Source organism: Ranitomeya variabilis, chromosome 6 (assembly GCF_051348905.1).
Source record: "Ranitomeya variabilis isolate aRanVar5 chromosome 6, aRanVar5.hap1, whole genome shotgun sequence".
NCBI lineage: Eukaryota > Metazoa > Chordata > Amphibia > Anura > Dendrobatidae > Ranitomeya > Ranitomeya variabilis.
In genome coordinates this window covers 490,680,351-490,685,258 of record NC_135237.1, presented here as the reverse complement: position 1 = coordinate 490,685,258, position 4,908 = coordinate 490,680,351, and positions in this window count along the sequence as shown.

The window sequence follows — 4,908 nt, the reverse complement described above, 5'->3', positions numbered from 1 at the left end:
CCGCAACTGGAGCCTTTCCTACTGGCGTGACATCTTCAGCACTTCAGGTGACATGGATCTCCTCTCGTGACGATTGGGCATTTGTTCAGATGCGACCCATCGTCTCAACTGAGCTAGCTCCTGATCCTCCTGCTGCACTCGGACCCACTCATCACGGGGCTGCGCCAACAAATTTACACAGGCCTCTTCCTGTTCAGTTTCCCACGTCACTGCCTCCGTCCTGGCAGTCTCTCCAAAACCTAGAACCTCCACATTCTCCAGTTCTTCATCCTGACTGGGTGCTGGTTTGCGATAGTTTACTCAGGAGAGGGCATCCGCATGAACATTCTCGGCTCCTCTTTTATACGAAATTCTGTATCGGAACTTGGCCATTCGGGCTACCCAATGTTGTTCTAGGGCCCCTAACTTGGCGGTATCGAGATGAGCCAACGGATTGTTATCGGTGCGTACATGAACTTCTGAGTCAGCCAGATATTCCGCGAACTTCTCAGCCATTGCCCACACCAGCGCCAACAACTCCAGCTTAAACAAACTGTAGTGTTCAGGATTCTTTTCCGAGTCATGCAAAGACCGACTGGCGTATGCTAGGAAGTGCTCTTTTCCATCCTGCATCTGCGATAGTACTGCCCCGGGGCCCTGCAGGCTCCCATCAGTGTGCAAGATGAACGACTGCGTGAAGTTGGTGTAGGCCAGCACAGGGGCTTCCGTCAAAGCCTTCTTCAGAGCTAAGAATGCCTCTTCCTGACGCTTCCCCCACTGTATGTTCCTGTTTTTGGCACAAGAGGGTACTCCCCTCAACAACACCAGGAGTGGATTTGCAAGGCGGGTAAAGTCTTTTACAAAGCGTCTGAAGTATCCTGTGAGTACCAAGAACGCACGCACATCTTTCGCAGTTTTTGGAGTTGGCCACTCTATTACCGCAAGGATCTTCTCCTGGGAAGGCCTCACCCCTCAGCGGAGACAACGTGTCCCAAGTACTCAATCTCAGTCCGGAAGAGGAGACATTTATGGGGTTTCACTTTAAAGCCGTAGTTCTGTAGCCGACTCAGAACCTGCTCCAGTCTCTGCAGATCCTCAAAGGTGGGGGCAAAGACGATGATATCATCCAACTAAATCAAAGTGGCTTCAAAGTTCAGGTCTCCCAGACATCTCTCCATGAGTCGCTGAAATGTTCCTGGGGTGTTTGCTAGGCCGAAGGGCATCCGGTCAAACTCATACAGTCCCATTGGAAGGATGAAAGCCGTCTTGGCTCGATCTTGCTCGGACATTGGCACCTGCCAGTAGCCGCTGGCCAAGTCTAACGTGGAGAAATACCTGGCATTCCCTAGTGCCGACAGGGACTCCTCTATCCTGGGCAGTGGATATGAGTCCCGCACAGTGCAAGCGTTGAGCCGGCGATAGTCCACACAGAACCGCAAGGATCCGTCCTTTCTCACCAAGACTATAGGGGCAGCCCACGGGCTCTGACTCTCATATATAACTCCTCCCTTCTTCAACATATGTGACAGCATTCCCTTCACCTCCTGGTACATCTGTGGGGGTATTTGGCTGTACCGTTCCCGGATTGGTGCCGCATTCCCGGTGGGTATCCCGTGGGTGATGGCCATGGTAAGTCCAAAGTCATCTCCAGCGAACGCCTCCTGATATTTCCCCAATAAGGCTTCCACCTGAGGCACCTGCTGCAGGGTAAGTTCTGAGAGCTCCGCTCTTATGCGGTCCAGTATTTGTTGCCCTTCTTGCAGCAATCTGGGGTCCGGCGCTGCCTCTGCTTTGACGGTCACCAGCCATGGATCTTCTGGCCTTGCGGTCAGCTTTACCATCTCAGATCGAACCAGCTCGTCTGGGAGGCCCAGGACCTGGGTGACTTCGCTTCTGGGGGGTAAGGTTGCATCTGTCTCCCCCAAATTTATGCAGAGCACAAGGACAGTACCGTCCCGCACGGTAGCCAGGGACCGCACGACCAATATTCCTGATTGCAGCTGGTTGACTCTGCTGGGCTCAATTTGGACTTCCACCCCTTCCAGTGGGATGCCAGTTCATATAGGCAGGGGGAGCACCATCTGTCCAGGGGGCAACACTTGATTGACAGAGGCGGGAGCGATGACTTTGCTGAGTTCCTTTCCGTCACTGTATGCTTCGTGGACCTGGGCTGTCCGTATCAGTTGTTGAAAGATCCTTCTCTGGGTGGTTTGGTCGCTCCATTGTTGTAGGAACCATTCCAGGGACTCATTGAAAAGAAGGTTCCTGAGGTCTTTTAACACATTCATGCCCAGGGTCACGGTATGGTCTTTAGCTTCCTCTCCATCTTCCAGTACTACTCCTCTTCTCCTGACATCTTTACCGCAGACCTCTATGTTCATCCATACCACGCCTGAGACCGGGATGGGCAAGTGATTGGCCACCATGAGTTTGATCACAGGGCCCCATTCGGGCCGTAGCGCCTCCGTGAAGTGACGGCGGAAATATCCCTCAGGCATGGTGGTCACTTGTGAGCCAGTGTCTACCAGGTACCGCACTGCTCTTCCATTAATTTCTGCCCAGACCAGGGGGCACGTGGAAACAAGGCTGGTGGGATTTTTACTACTCCTCCTCTGCTCTTCACGCTCCGGGCGGAGTCCCTTGGGATCGGAGCCACCTAGTTTAATGGAGGGTACAGGGATGGACGGCTCCGCCGGGGACACCACCGGGCAATGTGGCCGGGTTCTCCACAGGTGTAGCATGTAAGAGGGCTTCTCCTCCGGGTAGCTTCACCCTCCCTGTGGGGGGCAGCTTCTATGTCTCGTACCAAAGGGCCGGGCCCTACTGCCAGAGTTTTTCTTGAGGCCGCCATTTTTTCACAGACCTGCCTAATCTCCATTCTCAGGTCCTCCACCCATTGAGGGATATTGTCTGCATTGTGGTTACCTCCCCGCTCTGTACCCTCCCCACTGGCCAGATCACTCCCTGTTCCTGCTCTCGCACACGCGCCTCACTGGCAACTTCAGAGAAAGTCATGTCTGGTTTTACCCGCATGCGCTCTCGCAGAGCCTGCTTCATCATTGCATTGCACTGATCCCTGAGCACCACATCAACTGACTCTACACCTACACCGTTCTTCCGTCTAATAGCAATGTGAAGCTCTTGTAGGGCATTCATGAATTGGGTCACGGTCTCCCCCCCTCTTTGTACCCGGTGAAACAGTCGCATGCGAAGTTCCCCTACGTCAGTGGGGTCCCTATGCGTCTCCTCAAGTATGCGCAGCACTTTGTCCAGGGTATCTCTCTCCCGGGGGGACCTATGCATGATAGAATCCCGTGCCTCCCCCTCCAGGGCCATCAATGCAATCTCTGCCTCCAGGGCTGGTGTCATGGGATGCATCTGCATCATTCCCCGGATACGCTCCGTCCAACTCACATTGTTCCAAGTGAACCTCGGCAAATTATTTAACATGGCTCCCAGGGAAATGCTAAACCTGGGACCTTCCCCAACTGCTTGGTCTGCCCTTTCTGCGCTTCCGTGTGACATCCTGCTGACTACGCCAAGTGTAATAAAATGCAGGTGTTGAGTGTGTGTGTGTGTGTCCCATTCACTATCTGAGTATAATCCTCCATCAAACTCCACCGCACCCAACAGCACCACAAATACTAGCTGGTGACTACCTCATGCAGCCTTTATCTATCCCCCATCATTGTAAATAAGCACCTGTACTTTGTGTCTCCCCCACCTCACTGTAGATTCTAAGCTCTCATGAGCAGGGTCATCTTACTTTGCTTTAACCCCTTAACGACCGCCGATACGCCTTTTAACGGCACTTAATCCACAGCGCCGTTAATTAACGGCGCTGTGGAAAAAGTGAATAGCGCCCCCCAGAGTCGGATTTTCTCTGGGGTCTCGGTTGCCGAGGGTAGCCGAGACCCCAGAGAACATGATTCGGGGGGTTTTTACCGACCCCCGAGTTGCGATCGCCGGTAATTAACCGTTTACCGGCGGTCGCAACAAAAAAAAAAACGCGATTTGCCGTTTAATTTCTCTGTCCTCCGATGTGATCGCACATCGGAGGACAGAGAAATGTGGTCCCCGATGGCCCCCAATAGCCCCCCAATACTTACCTACCTCCCCCGGTGCTCCTCGTGTCTCCCCATGGGCGCCGCCATCTTTTTTCCGGGAAAAAATGGCGGGCGCACGCGCAGTGCGCCCGCCGCCCGGCACCCGGATGTTCTTTGGGGTCTCGGCTGCCGGGGGTAGCCGAGACCCCAAAGAACATGATCGGGGTCGGTTTGCACCGACCCCTGCTTTGCGATCGCCGGTAATTAACAGTTTACCGGCGACCGCAAAAAAAAACAAAAAAAAAAAAACGATCAGTTATTTCTCTGTCCTCTGATGTGATCGCACATCAGAGGACAGAGAAATAGGGGGATTCGGGGACCCTATCATACTCACCCGGGGTCCCTGGGTCCTCTTCTGTCTTCTCCTGCCAGCCGGCTTTTTCATCATGGCAGGCGCATGCGCAGTGCGCCCGCCATCTGCTGCCATCTGCCGGCCGGCAGGAGAAGACAAGTTGGGGCTAAAATTAGGGTTAGGGTTAGGGTTAGGGTTAGAGTTAGGGTTAGGGTTAGAGTTAGGGTTAGGGTTAGAGTTAGGGTTAGGGTTAGGGTTAGGGTTAGGGTTAGAGTTAGGGTTAGGGTTAGAGTTAGGGTTAGAGTTAGGGTTGGGGCTAAATTTAGGGTTAGGGTTAGGGCTAGGGTTAGGGTTAGGCTACTTTCACACTAGCGTTTTTTGGCTTCCGTCGCAATGCGTCGTTGGAGAAAAAACGCATCCTGCAAAAGTGCTTGCAGGATGCGTTTTTTCTCCATTGGCTTGCATTAGCGACGCATTGCGACGGATTGCCACATGTCGCATCCATCGTGCGACGGATGCGTCGTGCTTCGG